Below are 23,240 nucleotides of genomic sequence, written 5' to 3'. Positions count from 1 at the left end.
ACCACTAACACCACCACCCACAAGACATAAATCACTAATACTACCACCCACAAGACAACACCACTAACACCACCACCCACAAGACCAACACAACCACCCACGAGACAACACCACTGACACCACCACCCACAAGACCATCAACACTAACATCGCCTGCCACAAGACCAACACCACTACCACCACGAACAAGACTAACACCAGTACCACCATCACCCACAAGACCAACAACACTAACAACACCACCCACAGGAGCAACACCACTAACATCACCCACAAGACCAACAACACTAACACCACCACCCACAAGACCAACACTACTACCACCACCCACAAGACAACACCACTAACACCACCACCCACAAGACCAACTCACTAACAACACCACCCACAAGATCAACACCACTAACATCACCCACAAAACCAACATTACTAACGTCACCACCCAGAAGACTAAGACCACTAAAACAACCACCCACAGGACAACACCACTAACACCACCACCCACAAGGCAACACCACTAACACCACCACCCACAAGGCAACACCACTAACACCACCACCCACAAGACCAACACAACCACCCACGAGACAACACCGCTGACACCACCACCACCACCCACAAGACAAACACCACTAACACCACCACCCATAAAACCAACACCACTAACATCACCCATGAGACCAACATCACTAACATCACCACCCAGAAGATTAAAACCACTAACACCTCCACCCACAAGATCAACACTTCTACCACCACCCACAAAACCAACACCACTAACACCACCACCCACAAGATCAACACCACTAACACCATCACCCAGAAGACCAAGACCACTAACACCACCACCCACAAGACCAACACCACTAACACCACCACTCACAAGATCAACACCACTAACACTACCACCCACAAGACAACACCACTAACACCACCACCCACAAGAACAACACCACTAACACCACCACCCACAAGACAACACCACTAACACCACCACCCACAAGATCAACACCACTAACACCACCACCCACAACACAACACCACTAACACTACCACCCACAAGACAACACCACTAACACCACCACCCACAAGAATAACACCACTAACACCACCACCCACAAGACAACACTACTAACACCACCACCCACAAGATCAACACCACTAACACCACCACCCACAAGACAACACCACCACCCACAAGATCAACACACTAACACTATTACCCACAAGACAACACCACTAACATCACCACCCACGAGACCAACACCACCACCCACAAGACCAACACACTAACACCACCACCCACAAGACCAACACACTAACACCACCACCCACAAGACCAACACACTAACACCACCACCCACAAGACCAACACACTAACACTACCACCCACAAGACCAACACACTAACACTACCACCCACATGACAACACCACTGACACCACCACCCACAAGACCAAAACCACCACCCAGAAGACCAACATCACCACCCACAAGACCAACACCACCACCCACAAGACCAAAACCACCACCCACAAGACCAACACACTAACACCACCACCCACAAGACCAACACACTAACACCACCACCCACAAGACCAACACACTAACACCACCACCCACAAGACCAACACACTAACACCACCACCCACAAGACCAACACACTAATACCACCACCCACAAGACCAACACACTAACACCACCACCCACAAGACCAACACACTAACACCACCACCCACAAGACCAACACACTAACACTACCACCCACAAGACAACACCACTGACACCACCACCCACAAGACCAAAACCACCACCCAGAAGACCAACATCACCACCCACAAGACCAACACCACCACCCACAAGACCAAAACCACCACCCACAAGACCAACACCACCACCCACAAGATCAACACCACCACCCACAAGACCAACACCACCACCCACAAGACCAACATCACCACCCGTATGACCTACACCACCACCCACAAGACCAACACCACCACCCACAAGACCAAAACCACCACCCACAAGACCAACATCACCACCCATATGACCTACACCACTACCACTGGGCGATACCTGATTTTGTTATGTGGATCAAAAGAAATCTTCAAATAATTTCAAGGAAATCAATTTCTGAAATATACCTGCAAGAGCCAGTTGATCTACTAGCCGTCACCTGGCAATTTTTGACCAGGGTTTGAATTTTTTGCCAGTTGAATAAGACGTTCAGAAGTTGTGAATGGAAACATTGTGACTAAAAACGTTTTGAAAACCGACAAGTTGAAAAATGAGACATTTGTGCAACATATGGGAATCTTTATTGAGGAAACGTGTCGCCAGTCAGTGGCTTCCTCTGTCAAATGCAGAGAATAACCGAGGAGATGAGGAGTATGAGGTAATCAGTCCCTCAACCTGAAGTCGATGTGATGAGTCCATTAATCTTGAGATTGTTAGACTGAACACATCGACTCCAAGTTGAGTAACATTACCTCATATTCTTCCTTACATTCTTCTGTTATTCTCTGTATTGAACTGAGGAAGCCACTGGCTGTCGACACGTATTCTCAATAAAGATTCCCAAATGTTGCACAAGTGTCTCCTTCAATGGAAACCTTAGATGGTATGAGGAAACTGAAGATAACAGACGGACGGCTCTGGAATCACGCCGTACGGTATATAAGGGTTCACTCAACTCACGAAATTTAAAAGCACTGTTGCAAAGCAAGTTTTCAATAGTTTCCAGTTTCCTTTTGCAATTGCATTAGTTTTAAAAATCTTTACAATCTTGTAAGAGAAAAGTCTGTTGTTTTTACGATATTTCATTTTAATGAAAATTGCAACGCTTCCAAGATTTGAAAAAATAACTTAACTGCATTGACAAATTTGTCCATTTCCGTATTATCCTAGCCATAAGATGCACCATCCATTATATTTCAATCATGTTAAATAGGAATCAAAATTTCACACTACTTTACGCCAAAAAATAATTCAAATTTGCACCAGTTAACTTGAATTTTATCTTTGCCTCTGTAAATTAGGAAACATTATCATTGAATGTTTGAAGTTATTCCACTTAGGGTTTTGGAAGCTACAATACAGTACAATGCAAGTTTATTTCAACATGATTCATCGCTTATAGAAAAATGGGTGGCACTTAAGCGCATGTTGATAGCCCGTAGTTAAGCCATTCCAGGATGCCGGGAACGAGGTCAATAATTTAGATCATAGGGCACCTGTGCATGCCAAGTGTTCCTAGAATTTGACCCTCGTTACAATACACTGGTGTTCAAAATTTAAATCCGATAGGATGAGCAAGGGGAGAGTGTAGAAATGTTCGAAAATCACAAAGGAAATAATTCAGGTACTGTAGGACTTAAAGGTTACCCTTCGTGGATACTAATAATAGCAGTAAGATAAACTAATGCATAAAAGATTTGTGACTTCATTTAACAAAAACAAAAGGTCAAGAGTTATATTATTAACTCTCATTAAATGTAGTAATAATTAATATTGCAGTAATAATTCAACTCTCAGCATATTATATACGTGATACAAGGTGTCCATCACACGTCACTGTTGTTGTTGGGGTTTATAGGGCCACTGACAGCATATGCCGTATCGAGCCCGATCATACCCCACTCTCCGCCAATATATAATGCCATTTTAACTTCCAGGAGTGAAACGTTTTCTAATAAATATATCCGTTTGCTCAGGTATCTTTTTAAACTAATTTGTCGGCATCTATTACTAAGGTTTATACCAGTACGTCATACTGAGACGACAACAGAGGGAGAGTCAACCTCACTGGTGTACGACGCATGACGAAAGTTCCCAAAATGCTAAAGATCTGCGGAATAACCTTTAACACACGGCGGAGCTCGGCATCCAAGCTTGCGCCACAACCAGTTTTGAAATTGTGGAGTTAAATAGAGCACCCGACCTACTTGATACTAAATATAATAAAATAAATGACTAATATAATAACCAATATTTCCATTCCGGATTTCAACGAAAATAAATATGCTATAATTTTGAAAATGTATGATATACGTGTTGAAACAATGATAGGCATTTTGTAATATTTCTAGCAGCATCGTACCCCATGGACATGACAGACATCACTGGTAGCAATGAAGTAAAAGGTTAGAGTCGTAAGCCTAGAGCTGATTTAAGTGAAAAACATGATCCGCTTTCGTTTTTCCAGGCGTGCAGACCAAGAAGTTAACGACACTTAGTTTTTCACTACCTCCAGGGGACCACCATATCATACCTGGCGACTAGAGGAGGTTCTAGTACTAGTTTCTCACTCATAAGCGTATCGTAATAAAGTTGGTAGAATACCGACAATATGTTAGGCAAAAGGACACATACGTAACTAATACAACTTTTTATGTTGGTAAGCTCCTGGAGACCGAAATGTTGCCACAGTAAAATCACATTAGTTACACATGTGTTCTTTTGCCTTACATAACCTTATCACCAACTTTGAAAAATCTTGCAACAACGTTTTTAACATTTCAACTGTAACCAAGTTTTTTTTACCATTGCTTTTGAAAGCTTTTAGTGTCTCGATGCATGCGAGTGCAAATGTGCAGAGTGCGGCATAAGTTGATAATGCTGTTAAATATTAGTGTTGAAGTTTTGAAGGGAATCAGAAACGGCAGTCAAAAGAGATCGTAAGGAAACTAATATCCAAATTTATTCACTTAAAATGGGAAATTAGGACTCACGCAGCTCAACTCTAATTCAAAATTGTCTGGAGTACCAGATGCCTGAAGCCGCTTAAATGTTACGATATCAAGTAATCAGGATGGTAGAGTTAATCAGAAACGTCACTCAGAAATTATCGCATAAAAAGTACCAACTCATTTTTTTCCATTTAAAAAAAATCAAATTGGAACCTACACTCAAAATCAATCCAAACTTTTCTCTAAATGAGCCTGACCAGCTTTAAACACACTAAGTACAATAAGTAAATAAGCTGTATGTAAGCATATTGTACATAAATTACAAATTATTATCATTATTATTATTATTATTATTATTATTATTATTATTATTATTATTATTATTATTATTATTATTATTAAGATCACTTAATATTTAACCTATTAAATTTTCCTGGGTACAGGAAAAAGGTTGATAAATTAGACACATGTGCAACTCATGGGTATCTTTATTAAGGAAACGTTTCGCCACACAGTGGCTTCATCAGTCCATACACAGGAGAAGCTTGAAGAATAGGAGGAGAATGAGGTAATCAGTCCCTCAACCTTGAGTCGATGTGGTCAGTTCCTTAATACAGATGCCCAAGAGTTGCACATGTGTCTAATTTATCAACGTGTCGGTTCTGTGAACCATTCATCTACAACAGGAAAAAGGTTCAACATTCGGACACCAGTGTTCGAATGTCACACCACCTATACAACCTGATCACATAACATGACATCTCATAACATAACATGACCTAGCATCACATGATGGCACAGTCGGCTCACATAAATACTGTTTCTTCCCCAGCAGTAATGAAATAGTAACTCTCGTGTCTACGAAAATTTAATAGATAATAATAATAATAATAATAATAATAATAATAATAATAATAATAATAATAATAATAATAATAATAATAATAATAATAATGATAATAATAATAATAATAATAATAATAATAATAATAATAATAATAATAAATAATAATAATAGTTAATCATAATTATAATGTGAATATTCATACTAATTGTAAGTGACAGTAACTGGGCGTAAAGTATACTAAGTTCTCAGCGGTTCTTCTTTCACAAGTCTTCAGTTTCAGGTGTCGACGTGACACTACTTCCATCCTCACCACCATAATCACCACCATCATCACCACCATAATCACCACCATCATCACCACCACCCATATGACCAATTCCACTTCCACCCATGCGACTAACACCACAAATCCCCCATACGAAAAATAACCATTAGTTACTGCCCGTACTACCAACACCTCCACCAGTCATACGACTAACACCTCCATCACCTATACGACCAACACACAAAAAAAGTCATCCAGATGACCATCATCACCTGTATTCATGTGACCAACACCATCACCACTCAAAGGACAAATATCATCACCACTCATACGACAAACATCACTGCTACTCATATGAAAAACACCATAACGACTATCCATACGACCAGTACCACTACTGTCAATGTAGACAGCCTGTACTGTCTGCACAGACAGCCTTGCTGTCTGCCAGCTTAGTTCATATTTCGCGTCACTAAAGTGCTTCCCTCTGGGCCTGCCCAGGTCTGTGGGACGCTGGTTCCACACTCACACACTCATTCTCACAGCGGCCTGGCAGCAAGACACAAGGCCTACTAGTTCTCCCTCTCGAGGGCATGGCCCTACCTGGGCCATGGGCACAACACACAAGCTTGTGTACCCACCACGACATTACAAATAAAGTAAAGAAGCCTCCGAAGACATGTATCATTGAACCTCGCTACCAGCATTACCAAATAATCTCATTAAACATTGGTGGGAAGCAGTGGTCGCAGCAGTTGTTTGCCCGGAGAGAGGAAGGAAGAGGGATGAAGTCATCTTCACTTTATCACCCTATACAAGAAGCATCCGTCTCTCAACGAGTTATCCTGATGTCGTGTCTGCACGTTTTAGCATCCAGACACAGGTACAAGCAGGATCTAGCCGAAATTTGCCGAATTTCTTCGAGAATTGTAAGTGGCATCCCAGTGACCCCAAGCTACAGCGTCCAACGTTGTTTCTCAAGTCACGTGTTCAGCGTCACTTGTATGTTCTGCTGTTGTTGTTCAGCTCAGCACAGCTATTTCAGCAAGCCAGAGGTGAGTTTTGTGGTGATTTCTGCGTCCAGTGTGTCTCCCTGTGGGTGGGGGAGGAGGAGGAGGAAATGGCCATTTCCTCACCTTGCCCATGCTTGCCCTACTCACGCTCACCCGTCTACCATACACTCACCACTGCCCACTCCCTCTGCTGTGTTTTCTGCTGTTTCTCGTGTGAATTCTTTGCCAGTGCTGTGTATCCGAGTGCCCGAGGCCACTCAAAGCCACGTGGATCAGCAAGTCACGTGGATCAGCATGCCACGTAGATCACGATGCCACGTGGGGTGTGGGCGATGTCACGTGGATCTACAAGCCATGTGGGTTACCATCCAGATGTCCCAGGCCACATGCTGTGGTCTGCCGCCCGCATCACATTGACATCACCGACGATGCTGCCCGACCTCATGACGTCATGATGTCTGCTGACATCACCTCGAGATGTCTGCTGACGTCTCAGTGCTGCTGACATCACCTCGCGACGTCACGCCTGACATCACATGTCACATCGAGTGTTTCTAATAATTATTTTAGTATTGTCGAGAAGATTGAGAGAAGATTTATGATATATGTCGTGTGTTAATTAATTCCTCTCAGTCAGTGTTCTCACATGTTAATGTATGGCTTAGTATCAATGTTGTGCTCAGAAAAGCATTATTTGCTAGTTAAGCCATGCTGTACCGCATGTACCACTGGTGTGTGTAAAGTTTCCACGTGTCCAGTGGTCTTGAGCCAGACCCCTGAGTAGCACCACTGTGTTAGTCACCTGGTGTGACCAGTGCGCTTGACAGCTGATATCAGTCAGCCTGAGCCCGAGCCCCCTTGTATAGAAAGCTCTTATGCTCGTCGCTCATAGATGTTCTGCAGAATCGTACCTGCAACGGTTCCCATCGAGATTTGTTTCACTTCACCTCCAGACCTTCAGAGTGCAGTTATATGTAGAGAAACAAGTCTGGGGACGTTTAGACTAACCTCTGCTATAACTCCAACTGCCGAGAGAATGGCACTTGTCAAGCCGCAGTTAGTCCTGTCGGCAGGCACTGTGTCAACCTCGTGTCACAAGCTTCAGTGAGCAGCCTACACAAAGAAGATGTCACTTTAACTGCTAGCTCGCTCACTGCAGTCTGGTGTATGATGTGACGACTCCCAGATGTTTCGCCCAGTCGTCTCTGCCACGACTCGCTCCACGACTTACTCCATGCTCACCAGCAGTGGCAGCCCAGCGACAATACCAGTCAAGAAGTGTTCTCCTGAGTCACTTGCCAGAAGTCCTGCCCGGTTGCTGAGCTTTGTCGACGCCTCATTCGAGGGCACCAGCATGTCGTGCCCCAGGTTGAGTGAAACCTGCAGTGACTCCTACGATGACTGCTTCACCGTTCCAGAGGAGACCATACTCTGTTACGTCACAGCTCAGTCCAGAGGAGACCGTACCCTGTTATGTCACAGCTCAGCCGCAGCGATGTCCTCCTGTGTTGCAGTATCCATCCAGACGCAGGAATGCATGCAGTGATGCCCATCGATGCTCACTGACTATGACCACATGTTCTTTTTCTTCCCTCCCTGTAGGAAGTTTTTTTTTCCATGTCCATATGTATATATGTGTTTTTATTTTGTGTTCTGTGCCCTGTTACTACGAGAGAGAGACAGAGTTTTTTTACCACCAGTATTGTCGCGTCGGGACGACGCGAGGTAGGTGGCCGAGCGTATGTAGACAGCCTGTACTGTCTGCACAGACAGTCTTGCTGTCTGCCAGCTTAGTTCATATTTCGCGCCACTAAACTGCTGCCCTCTGGGCCTGCCCAGGTCTGTGGGATGCAGGTCCCACACTCACACACTCATTCTCACTGCTGCCTGGCAGCAAGACACAAGGCCTACTAGTTCTCCCTCTCGAGGTTTGGCCCTACCTGGGCCATGGGCACAACACACAAGCCTGTGTACCCACCATGACATTACAAATAAAGTAAAGAAGCCTCCAAAGACATGTATCATTTACCCCCCCCCCCGCTTGCAGAAATACCAATTAATCACGTTCACATAAATACGACCAACGCCACAACCAATACGATTAATACCATTAGCAACACATACGATCATCCCAACCACTACCCATATGACTAACACTGCCACCATCCACAACAACACCACACCCACCTATCCGACCAGCACTACCACTACCCATAAGGTCATCACTATCACCACCCACGCAGCTTACACCCCTCATCACCCAAAGGAACAACACCATCTCCACCACCCATACGGCCAACACCTCTAACGTTACTCCACCACCAGAACCTATGCGACTAATGCCACCTCCACCACCCATACGGCCAACACCTACAACGTTACCCATACAACCAACTCCACCATTAGAACTTATGTGCTTATGCAACATATGGGAATCTTATTGAAGAAATTTTTCGCCACACAGTGGCTTCATCAGTCCATACAAAGGAGAATGGTGAAGAGCAGGAGTTTGAGGTAATCAATCTCTCAGCCTTGAGTCGATGTAATCAGTCCATCAATCTTGAAATGAATACTTCGTATGTGCAAAGCGGCTTATATACTGTAGACAGGTGAGGTGAAGCAGTCATAGGAGGTATCACACTTGACAAATCCAAATGTGGAAGTAGGTCTTCATCCAAATGTTGGACAAGTATTGAAGAATTCTTTGCATCAAGATCCCATGATGCTGCAGTGTCTGATAGTTGTGATAAATGATTAAAAATCGACAAGTTGAAGATTAAGACACTTATGCAACATATGGGAATCTTGACACAAGGAATTCTTCAACACTTGTCCAACTTTTAGACGAAGACCTACTTCCAATTTGGATTTGTCAAGTGTGATACCTCCTATGACTGCTTCACCTCACCTGTCTACAGTATATAAGCCACTTCTTCGCACATATGCTGTATTCCTTTCAAGACTGATGGACTGATTACATCGACTCAAGGCTGAGGGACTGATTACCTCAAACTCCTCCTGTTCTTCACCATTCTTCTTTGTATGGACTGACAAAGCCACTGTGTTGCGAAAAGTTTCTTCAATGAAGATTATCATATGTTGCATAAGTGTCTTAATCTTCAGCTTGTCGTTTTTAATCATTTCTCACACACAAAAACTTATGCGACCAACACCACCTCCGCCACCCATTCAACTAACACTAATACCAGTACTCATAAGACCAACACACAGCCTCCCATGCCATCAACACCTCCACTTTCTCCCGAATGATAAACACCACCACCACCACCTCCACCACATTTACAAAAAACATTATCACCACTCATACAATACCAGCCTCACCACTCATACGAGCAGCACTTCCATTTCAACCCATGCTATCATCACCATCACCTCCTCTGATATGACAAACCCACTACCAGCCATACGACTAACATCACCACTACCACCTGTATGACCAACACCACCTCCACCACCCATACTATCAACACAACTGCCACCACCACCTTTATGACAAACCCTACTACAACCTATTTGACCCACACCACCACTGCCAACAATCACCACCATCCATACGACCAACACTATCACCACTACCACCATCCTCACCCACTACCCACACCGCCACCGTCATCGTCGCCTCCGCCACCCCGTACAATGCTGGGCTATGTGCTTGATATCCGAGGGTAATGAGCGCACTTTGTATACGTGAAGCCTGTGATCCTGACTTCTGTGTTTAGCGCCGGGTCAGCCATTATCATGCTTCCTGCCTCCGTTATCACCTCAGAGATCCAGGTGTGTAGTGTGGAAATTTTGACGAGGAATCATTAACTTAGACGTATCTCGCTGTCAAATTTTTAACATCCTGCTCTCTTCATTCTCTTTTGTTTTAATGCTGAGATAATCATTTATTATCTTTGTTTTAGATACAAAATTCAAAACAAGAGGATTTATATCGTCGCAAAAATCATGTTAAATCGTTAGCATAAAAAAAATAACAGCTATATTTTCAACATAATCCTTTTTTTGCATTTATATATTTAATTTTTCATTTACCTTCGAAGTTCAGTGAGGAAATATTTAGCTTTCTCTTATAGTGCCTAGTTATATTCTTCGTTGTAAATTAAACCAGGCATCCCTAATATTACGTAAATATGTATGTACAGTAATGAAGCATCTTGACAAAATGAGCTCAAACTTTGGTGTCAACTGCTAGGGAAACTGAAGGAGAGAGAGAGAGAGAGAGAGAGAGAGAGAGAGAGAGAGAGAGAGAGAGAGAGAGAGAGAGAGAGAGAGAGAGAGAGAGAGAGAGAGAGAGAGAGAGAGAGAGAGAGAGAGAGAGAGAGAGAGAGACAGACAGACAGACAGGCAGAGACAGAGACAGAAAGAAGGAGAAAGAGAAAGAGAGAGAGAGAGATAGGCTGGAGGAAAGTGGGGTAACTGCTGCTGCTATATATATGTCTTCCAGAAATACACGAGGCATCTTGCTGTCTTTTAACAGAAACCTTCACAGACAAACCTGTTGGCGCATGAGCCATCTCTACATGGGAGACTGACACAAAAGAATAATAGCATCACGAAGAGTGGGCTCCAAAGTTTGGTGGTAACTGGTGAAGAACTGACAAGGAAATTCACCTGTCGAAATAATTCTACCTCTAAACTGTGTCTTCTGGTAGTCAAGAAAAAGCTGACCTATTTACTTAAAAATTTTCTGCAAAGATGCAAGTCTCTGATCCAGTTAGTGAGCCTCCATTACTAGCCGAGAGGACTGTGTCAAAGTTGCCTAAAAAAAAAATTACGACAGGAAGAGGCATACTTCCTAATTTAATCCTAAGAGCAAGAAAAGGATGTGGGCCCAGATATAGTGATACCAATATTGATGAATAGATGTGCTAATCAGCCAGCATCACCTCTTATTCGCATTAATAAACTCTGGGTAACGCAGGGTAAATGACCTTTGTGGAAAATAAGGCAAATTTATTTATTCACTGCTGGCAAAAAAGAGCTGTGCAATAATGAGAAACTTCGGACTAGTTTCAGTCCTGTCAGTCTCTGACAAAATTCTTGAGACAATAACCTAACAACAAATGACAGTATCGACTATCAGACGATTCTTTGCGATCGTCACTACGAATTTAGAAAACGTTGCTATGCAGTAGATCTCTTATATAACCTTTCTATTATGTGGCGCCATTCACAGGATGAATTAACATCAGCTGTGTAGTAGCACTGTACAGTGTTGGTTCTGTCGACAAGGGATGGCATCAAGGACTCTTGGCAAAACTGAAAGTAATTAGAGTCTCTGGTTCTGCGCTAGATCTCCTTCTTACAATAGCTACCAATGGAGCAAGTGTATACAAGTCACTTAGTCGTGACAGTGTTCTCAAATCATTCCAAAATCGAATGACTATGCAAAGGAGATACCTGATTACAGCTATGTCAAGCTGAGAAAAACGATGGCAGGTTATATTTCCTTCTGAGAAGACACAATTGATGAAGGTGTCTAGACAGCTTGATGTTAATGCTGGAACAATGTTTAAAGTGAATGGAAAAGTTTGATGCCAGGCGATGAAGTGGATATTTTGTGAGTGAAATTTGATTCCAAATATCTGTGAAGAATTCCATAGTAAATCTTACAGGCAAGGCAACCAAGAAGTTCACAGCAGTAAGGTATATCTCGTACCTGCTTACCAATACAGGCTGCAAAACTCTGAACAAGGCACAAGTGCACTCTCACTTTGAATATACTCCACTATCTGCGAATTTTGAATAGAATAAAGAATCATGAAGGGCGAGTTATTCCTCATTTGGACCCAGTTTCGTTATATCGTTCATCTCAGCAGAGCTGTCACCATTGGAGAGATGTGGGGTGGCGTTACTGCTCGAGCCATTCTGTGAAGGAATACTCTTTGATGTAATGATGTTCTTAATGATGGTTTGGCCAGAGTGTGGATACTGTTTGTCGGTCTTCTGGAAAAATGTCGTCTTCTCGTTGACTGTGAAGTAGAGCCAAGTGTGGGAAGTCATCAGTAACGCCACCCAGATGACAAATATAACGAAACTGGGTCCAGATGAGAGATAAGTCGCCTTACATGGTTCTTTATTCTATTCAAAATTTGCAGATGAGATGGGAGAATACAATCCCCCATACACCCCCCTCCCTCCTCAAAAAAATGAAGGAAAGCCAACTGACTGAATGAAATCTTTGGCCCATTACTGGTCACTACTACGTCCTGTTTCCTATTTGCATGTTTCACAAAAAAATAATTTGATTGTTTATATGCTAGTTATAGCTATATTTATATATCGTTCTAGATGTTGGGAAGATTGAAAATGCCTAATGTCGACAAAACTTTTTTAACACTTGCACATTTGCGATTAAATCTGCCTCTGAGTTTTGTGGATTATTGCACTTCCAATACTGAAAGGAATATATTCATTACTAGAATAAATTATATTATGTTTTTCCACTATGTAATATGAAAGCTGCTGCCACTTTATAGTCAATAATATCTGGAGTCTACATGGTCATCACTCGCGCGGCCTAGTCCTGGACCAGGCCTCTCGATAGATCAGAGCCTAATCAAAGAGACTGTTACTGCTGGCCGAACGCAATCCAGGGTACGAGCCGAACCTGGCTGATCGGGCACTGACTAGATATCTGTCCAGTTCCCTTTTGAAGGCAGCCAAGGGTCTATTGGTAACTCCCCTTATGTCCAACACTGTTCAACAGTCTTGGGCCATGAACACTCATTGTATTTTCTCTTGGTGTACTCATGGCACTCCTGATTTTCTTTGGGGAGATGTTGCACCATCTGTCTAGTCATTTGCTTTCGTAGGGAGTGATTTCTGTCTGAAGATTTGGAACGAGTCTCTCCAGGATTTTCCATGTGTGATTATGAAGTATCTCTCGCCTGCGTTCCAGGGAGTAGAGGTCAAGGGACTTCAAACAATCCCAGTAATTAAGGTGCTTGGTTGAATTAATGCGTGCGGTAAAGGTTCACTGTACATTTTCTACGTTTACAATTTCACCTGTCTACAGTGGAGCTGCTGAATACAACAGTATTCCAGCCAAGAGAGAACAAGTGGCTTAAAAAGGATCGTCATTGGCATGGTATCTCAATATTTTGAAAGTTCTCATTATCCATCCTATGATTTTCCTCGCAGATGTGATAGCAACACGGGACCCAATGAGTTGTTTTCCAGGGTACTTAAGGAATGCAAGATGGAGCTTAGTCAGCCATTAACGAGTGTATTCAATGCATCCATCCTTACCGGTGTTGTGCCAGAGCTGTGGAAGATGGCTAATATGGTTCCTATATTCAAATCAGGGGATAAGTCCACTACTTCAAATTACCGTCCAATAAGCCTGACATCTATAGTGGGCAAGTTATTAGAATCAATTATAGCTGACATTATCAGAAGTCACCTTGAAGAGCATAACTTGATAAATGAATCTCAGCATGGATTCACGAGAGGTCGTTCCTGCCTGACAAACTTACTGACGTTCTTCAATAGAACATTTGAGGCACTTGACAGTGGTAAGGAATATGATATTGTTTATTTGAATTTTAGTAAAGCCTTCGATAGAGTACCTCACAAGAGGCTATTAAGAAAAGTGGCAGCTCATGGTATAGGTGGTAAAGTTCTAGCATGGACTGAGGCATGGCTTACCAATAGAAAGCAGAGAGTTACCATTAATAAAGTGAAATCTGAATGGGGATTAGTCACAAGTGGCGTTCCACAAGGATCAGTTTTAGGCCCTCTCTTGTTCATAATTTACATTAATGACCTTGATGAAGGGATTACGAGTGACATGAGTAAATTTGCTGATGATACAAAGATAGGCCGTATAATTCACTCTGAGGAGGATATCAATGAACTCCAGGACGATTTGGACAAATTAATGTCTTGGTCTGAAAATGGCAGATGAAGTTCAATGTGGATAAGTGTAAGGTACTTGCCCTTGGTAATGAAAATAACCCTCGAAGCTATAATCTAGGTGAAGTAGAGCTTGATCATACAGAATGTGAAAAAGACTTGGGAGTCATGGTAAGCAGAAATCTAAAGCCAAGACAGCAGTGCCTTAGTGTGCGCAACAAGGCCAACAGATTACTTGGATTTATCTCAAGAAGTATAAGTAACAGAAGTCCAAAAGTTATTTTACAGCTCTATACATCACTAGTGAGGCCTCATTTAGATTATGCTGCTCAGTTTTGGTCCCCTTACTACAGGATGGATATAGACTCATTAGAGTCTCCATATTGTTTCATACTATGGAACAATGCTCTTCTCCAGACTGAGGGACTGACCACCTCAAAACTTTAAGGGTGATGGACTGATTACATCGTCTTCAAGTATCTTCTGCTTCTATCAACTTTTCTGTACTTGAGAGTAAGACACATGTGCAACATCTGGGTATCTTTATTGTAGACGTTTCGCCATCCAGAGGCTTTATCAATACAAATTCTAGGACATAACTTGAAGACAGTAGAACTATGTACAGAAGAAGCCTACTGTGTAGGCGAAACGTTTCATAATAAAGATACCTAACTGTTGCATATGTGTCTTACCTAACAGACTCATTAGAGAACATACAAAGAAGACACTAATAATATTCCGGTAATTAATTTTTATAGTGGATCAGAAGAAGATAAATTATGTAACATCACAGTCACTAGTGAAATGGTTGTGAAGCAGATAGACAGACTGAAGCAAAATAAGTCACCGGGTCCTGATGAGGTTTTTTCAAGGGTTCTAAAGGAATGCAAAATGGAAGTCTGTGAACCATTAACTAATATTTTTAATTTATCTCTTCAAACAGGTGCAGTGTCTGATATGTGGAAGATGGCTAATGTAATTCCTATTCTTAAAACAGGGGACATGTCGTTACCGTCAAATTACAGCCAAATAAGCCTGACCTCAATTGTAGGCAAATTACTAGAGTCAATTATAGCTGAGATTATAAGAAGCCATCTCGATAAGCATAGCTTGATTAATGATACTCAGCATGGATTCACAAGAGGCCGGTCTTGTATAACTAATTTATTAACTTTCTTCAGTAAAGCTTTTGAGGCTGTTGACCACGATAAAGAATTTGATATTATTTACTTAGATTTTAGTAAGGCATTTGATAGAGTTCTGCACCAAAGACTGTTGAAGAAAGTAGCAGCTCATGGCATTGGGGGAAGGGTGCTCTCGTGGATCGAATCATGGCTCACAGACAGGAAGCAAAGAGTGTCCATAAATGGGGTTAAATCCGAGTGGGGATCAGTAACAAGTGGCGTTCCACAGGGATCAGTCTTGGGCCCGTTGTTGTTTATAATATATATCAATGATCTTGATGAAGGAATTACTAGTGATATGAGCAAATTCGCCAATGACACGAAGATAGGTAGGATAATTGATTCAAACGTAGATGTTAGGGAACTTCAGGAGGATTTAGACAAACTCTACTCTTGAACATTAAAATGGTATAAAATACCGACAGGTTGTTAGGTAAGACACATATGCAACAGTTAGGTATCTTTATTATGAAACGTTTCGCCTACACAGTAGGCTTCTTCAGTCAAGTACAGAAAAGTTGATAGAAGCAGAAGATACTTGAAGACGATGTAATCAGTCCATCACCCTTAAAGTTTTGAGGTGGTCAGTCCCTCAGTCTGGAGAAGAGCATTGTTCCATAGTATGAAACAATATGGAGATGAAGTGACAGGATGGAGCTTTTATAGCGCCAAGAGGTGAGACGTAGGCCACTAGGAGAGGTAAGAACTCAGATGTTGAAAGGTCAGGTCCCTCTCAAATCCAGCCGCTCTCACTAGTGGAAGTTGTCGAAGTTGATTTGAGCTGGATTTGAGAGGGACCTGACCTTTCAACATCTGAGTTCTTACCTCTCCTAGTGGCCTACGTCTCACCTCTTGGCGCTATAAAAGCTCCATCCTGTCACTTCATCTCCATATTGTTTCATACTATGGAACAATGCTCTTCTCCAGACTGAGGGACTGACCACCTCAAAACTTTAAGGGTGATGGACTGATTACATCGTCTTCAAGTATCTTCTGCTTCTATCAACTTTTCTGTACTTGACTGAAGAAGCCTACTGTGTAGGCGAAACGTTTCGAAATAAAGATTGTAATAAAGTTGGTAGAATTACCGACAATATGTAAAGTAAAAGGACACAAGTGCAACTAATGTGACATTTATTGTGGCAACGTTTCGCTCTCCAGGAGCTTTATCAAGCCATTAATGGCTTGATAAAGCTCCTGGAGAGCGAAACGTTGCCACAATAAATGTCACATTAGTTGCACTTGTGTCCTTTTACTTTACATAATAAAGATACCTAACTGTTGCATATGTGTCTTACCTAACAAACTCTACTCTTGGTCAGAAAAGTGGCAGATGCAGTTCAATGTAGATAAATGCAAGGTTCTGAAGCTCGGGAGTGTCCATAACCCTAGCACTTATAAGTTAAATAATGTAGAACTTATCCATACAGATTGCGAAAAGGACTTGGGGGTTATGGTAAGCAGCAACCTTAAACCAAGACAGCAATGCCTAAGCGTACGTAATAAGGCAAATAGATTACTGGGATTTATATCAAGAAGTGTAAGCAACAGAAGTCCAGAGGTCATACTGCAGCTTTATACATCATTAGTAAGGCCTCACCTAGATTATGCAGCTCAATTCTGGTCTCCATATTACAGAATGGACATAAATTCGTTAGAAAACATTCAGCGTAGGATGACTAAATTAATACATAGCATTAGAAATCTTCCTTATGAAGAAACATTAAAAGGGTACAGAAGAGTTGATAGAAGCAGAAGATACTTGAAGACGATGTAATCAGTCCATCACCCTTAAAGTTTTGAGGTGGTCAGTCCCTCAGTCTGGAGAAGAGCATTGTTCCATAGTATGAAACAATATGGAGATGAAGTGACAGGATGGAGCTTTTATAGCGCCAAGAGGTGAGACGTAGGCCACTAGGAGAGGTAAGAACTCAGATGTTGAAAGGTCAGGTCCCTCTCAAATCCAGCCGCTCTCACTAGTGGAAGTTGTCGAAGTTGATTTGAGCTGGATTTGAGAGGGACCTGACCTTTCAACATCTGAGTTCTTACCTCTCCTAGTGGCCTACGTCTCACCTCTTAAGTTACATTCACTTGTTAGACGAAGAATGAGGGGAGACCTGATCGAAGTGTATAAGTGGAAGATAGGTATTAATAAAGAGGATATTAACAAGGTCTTGAGGATATCTCTCCAAGAGAGAACCCGCAGTAATGGATTTAAATTAGATAAGTTTAGATTTAGAAAGGACATAGGAAAGTTGTTAGGTAAGACACATATGCAACAGTTAGACAACTTTATTCCGAAACGTTTCGCCTACACAGTAGGCTTCTTCAGTCGAATACAGAAAGTAGGCAGGAACAGAAGAGATGTGAAGACGATGTAATCAGTCCATCACCCTTAAAGTCGTAGAATTTGAGGTTGTCAGTCCCTCGGCCTGGAGAAGTTCAGTTCCATAGTCAGGAAAGTATTGGTTTGGAAATAGGGTAGTAGATGAGTGGAACAGTCTACCTAGTTGGGTTATTGAGGCTAGGACTTTGGGTAGTTTCAAATTTAGGTTGGATAAATACATGAGTGGGAGGGGTTGGATTTGAGTGGGACTTGCACATCAGAGCTTATTTCTTGGGTAGCATTGAAAATTGGGTAGGTCAAATGTTTGTTAGTGGGATGAATTGTAAAGGACCTGCCTAGTATGGGCCAACAGGCCTGCTGCAGTGTTCCTCCTTTCTTATGTTCTTATGAATGACTAAAATGATTTACTGTGTAAGAACATAAGAACATAAGAATGTAGGAACACTGCAGAAGGCCTACTGGCCCATACGAGGCAGGTCCTTATCAAAACGACATCTACCTAAAGCTACTCATGAAACAACTCCCGCACCCCCCAACACCAATCAAACCCAGCCCCTCCCGCTCATATATTTGTCCAGTCTCTTCTTAAAGCTACCCAAGGTCCTAGCCTCTATCACCCCACTGGGAAGACTGTTCCACGCATCTACAACTCTGTTAGAAAACCAGTACTTAGAACATAAGAACATAAGAATGTAGGAACACTGCAGAAGGCCTACTGGCCCATACGAGGCAGGTCCTTATCAAAACGATCTCTACCTAAAGCTACTCAGGAAACAACTCCCGCACCCCCCAACACCAATCAAACCCAGCCCCTCCCACTCATATATTTGTCCAGTCTCTTCTTAAAGCTACCAATGTCCTTTCTAAATCTAAATTTATCCAACTTAAATCCATTATTCCTGGTTCTTACCTGGTTCGACACCCTCAGTACTTTATTAATGTCTCCCTTGTTTATGCCCATCATCCACTTATAAGAACATAAGAAAGGAGGAACACTGCAGCAGGCCCGCTGGCCCACACTAGGCAGGTCCCCTACAATTCATCCCACCAACAAACATTTGACCTACCCAATTTTCAATGCTACCCAAGAAATAAGCTCTGATGTGCAAGTCCCACTCAAATCCAACCTATCCCACTCATGTATTTATCCAACCTAAATTTGAAACTACCCAAAGTCCTAGCCTCAATAACCCAACTAGGTAGACTGTTCCACTCATCTACTACCCTATTTCCAAACCAATACTTTCCTATGTCCTTTCTAAATCTAAACTTATCTAATTTAAATCCATTACTGCGGGTTCTCTCTTGGAGAGATATTCTCAAGACCTTGTTAATATCCCCTTTATTAATACCTATCTTCCACTTATACACTTCGATCAGGTCTCCCCTCATTCTTCGTCTAACAAGTGAATGTAACTTAAGAGTCTTCAATCTTTCTTCATAAGGAAGATTTCTAATGCTATGTATTAATTTAGTCATCCTACGCTGAATGTTTTCTAAAGAATTTATGTCCATTCTGTAATATGGAGACCAGAATTGAACTGCATAATCTAGGTGAGGCCTTACTAATGATGTATAAAGCTGCAGTATGACCTCTGGACTTCTGTTGCTTACACTTCTTGATATAAATCCCAGTAATCTATTTGCCTTATTACGTACGCTTAGGCATTGCTGTCTTGGTTTAAGGTTGCCGCTTACCATAACCCCCAAGTCCTTTTCGCAATCTGTATGGCTAAGTTCTACATTATTTAACTTATAAGTGCTAGGGTTATGGACACTCCCGAGCTTCAGAACCTTGCATTTATCTACATTGAACTGCATCTGCCACTTTTCTGACCAAGAGTAGAGTTTGTCTAAATCCTCCTGAAGTTCCCTAACATCTACTTTTGAATCAATTATCCTACCTATCTTCGTGTCATCGGCGAATTTGCTCATATCACTAGTAATTCCTTCATCAAGATCATTGATATATATTATAAACAACAACGGGCCCAAGACTGATCCCTGTGGAACGCCACTTGTTACTGATCCCCACTCGGATTTAACCCCATTTATGGACACTCTCTGCTTCCTGTCTGTGAGCCATGATTCGATCCACGAGAGCACTCTTCCCCCAATGCCATGGGCTGCTACTTTCTTCAACAGTCTTTGGTGCGGAACTCTATCAAATGCCTTACTAAAATCTAAGTAAATAATATCAAATTCTTTATCGTGGTCAACAGCCTCAAAAGCTTTACTGAAAAAAGTTAATAAATTAGTTAGACAAGACCGGCCTCTTGTGAATCCATGCTGAGTATCATTAATCAAGCTATGCTTATCGAGATGGCTTCTTATAATTTCAGCTATAATTGACTCTAGTAATTTGCCTACAATTGAGGTCAGGCTTATTGGGCGGTAATTTGACGGTAACGACTTGTCCCCTGTTTTAAAAATAGGAATTACATTAGCCATCTTCCACATATCAGACACTACACCTGTTTGAAGAGATAAATTAAAAATATTAGTTAATGGTTCACAGACTTCCATTTTGCATTCCTTTAGAACCCTTGAAAAAACCTCATCAGGACCCGGTGACTTATTTTGCTTCAGTCGGTCTATCTGCTTCACAACCATTTCACTAGTGACTATGATGTTACATAATTTATCTTCTTCTGGCCCACTATAAAAATTAATTACCGGAACACTACTAGTGTCTTCCTGTGTAAAAACCGAGAGAAAATAATTATTTAAAATCGAGCACATTTCTTTCTCTTTGTCAGTAAGATGCCCATAGTTATTTTTAAGGGGACCTATCTTATCTCTGACTTTTGTTCTATATACCTGGAAAAAACTTTTTGGGTTAGTTTTAGAATCCCTAGCAACTTTAATTTCATAGTCCCTTTTAGCTTTTCTTATCCCCTTTTTAATGTCCCTCTTAGTGTCAATATACTGGTTCATAAGATGACCCTCGCCTCTTTTGATACGCCTATAAATTCCTTTCTTATGCCCTAGTAGATATTTCAGCCTATTATTCATCCATTTTGGGTCATTTCTATTTGATCTAATTTCTTTATAAGGGATAAATGTTCTTTGAGCAGCATGTATTGTGTTCAGAAAACTGTCATATTGATAGCTCTCTTCGTTACCCCAGTCAACAGATGATAAGTGTTCTCTAAGCCCATCGTAATCTGCTAAGCGAAAATCTGGGACTGTTACTGAGTTATCCCTACTATCATACTTCCATTCAATTCTAAATGTAATTGATTTGTGGTCGCTAGCACCCAGTTCTTCTGAAACTTCTAAATTATTAACAAGGGATTCATTGTTTGCCAGAACTAAGTCAAGCAGGTTATTACCCCTTGTAGGTTCTGTCACAAACTGCTTCAGAAAGCAATCCTGAACTACTTCTAAGAAGTCGTATGATTCTAAATTCCCAGTCAAGAAATTCCAATCAATATGACTAAAGTTAAAGTCTCCTAGAATTACTACATTATCGTGCCTTGTGGCCCTAACAATTTCCTCCCATAGTAGTCTTCCCTGGTCCCTATCTAAATTTGGGGGACGGTATATCACACCTAAAGTTAATTTTTCATGCCCCTCTGAAAATTCTATCCAAACAGACTCTGTATGTGTTACTTCAGACTTAATACCCATTTTAATGCAACAGTTCAAGCGATCTCGGACATACAATGCCACCCCACCCCCCTTCCCGATACTTCTATCTACTTGGAACAATTTGAAACCCTGAATGTGACATTCTGCAGGCATGTCCCGACTTTTTGAATTAAACCACGTCTCAGTAATGGCAAATACATCTATGTTACCTGCACTAGCAACTAGTCTCAACTCGTCCATCTTATTCCTAGCACTGCGACTATTTGTGTAATATATACTTAAGGACCCTCCTTTCTCTTTATCATTGCTGCTCCTTGCTGTTATTCCACTAAACCTATTACTGTCCTTGTCAATTAGTGCCAATGGCCTTCCGATATCCACCTCATTTTGCCTATTACTAGTTCTCCTAGTACTCATATTACTACCCTGAGACTTCACAGTTTTCCCGCAGAAACCCATACCACTAACTATTCCTAGTTTAAAGACCTAACAGCTCCCTCCACTGCGTTTGCCAGTGCTCCCACCCCACTCCTAGACAAGTGAACCCCATCCCTGGCATACATGTCATTTTTGCCATAGAAGAGGTCCCAGTTGTCAATGAATGTTACCGCATTTTCCTTACAGTATTTGTCCAGCCAGCAATTGACACCAATTGCTCTGGACAACCATTCATTTCCAACTCCTCTCCTTGGCAAAATGCCACATATGACAGGTTTCCCACCCTTCTTCCTAATTATCTCTATTGCTGACCTATACCTGCTAATCAGGTCCTCACTCCTACGTCTGCCAACATCGTTGCCTCCAGCACTGAGACAGATAATAGGATTGCTCCCATTACCTCTCATGATGTCATCCAGACGGCTAACAATATCCTTCATCCCAGCCCCAGGAAAACACACTCTCTGCCTCCTAATCCTATCCTTCAAACAGAATGCCCTATCCATGTACCTAATCTGACTATCCCCAACAACAACAATGTTTTTACCTTCCTTGGCGTCGTCCGTAGAGATGCTCCGAGTAGTCGACTCACATTCGCCAGGTAGCATTACACCACTTGTAGAATTCGTCATGACGTTCTCGATGGTCTTCATTGGGGTTTCTAGGGATGTCTCACTCACGTCTGCCAATGCTTCCTTGGTGCTCGTTGTGGCATTCCCAGTAGAACACTCACATTCGTCAGGTAGCACCGAGAATGAGTTGGAAGTTTCCACGGCAGTCTTCTGGTTTCTCGTTGTTTCTGCCTCTCCAACCGTTTTCTTAATCTTCAGCTTGGTTCCATGTTGCCCGGCCACTGACCAAGCTCCCCTCTTAACCTGGGGACTCACAACAGGAGGATTACTACGAATCCTCTTGTTCTCCTCCGTTAATCGCCGTATCTCCAGTTTAGCGACTCTGAGTTCTTCTCTCAGCTGCTGGTAA

This window comes from Cherax quadricarinatus, chromosome 15 (assembly GCF_038502225.1).
Source record: "Cherax quadricarinatus isolate ZL_2023a chromosome 15, ASM3850222v1, whole genome shotgun sequence".
In the NCBI taxonomy this organism is placed as follows: Eukaryota; Metazoa; Arthropoda; class Malacostraca; order Decapoda; family Parastacidae; genus Cherax; species Cherax quadricarinatus.
Note: the sequence above shows the minus strand (reverse complement) of the source record.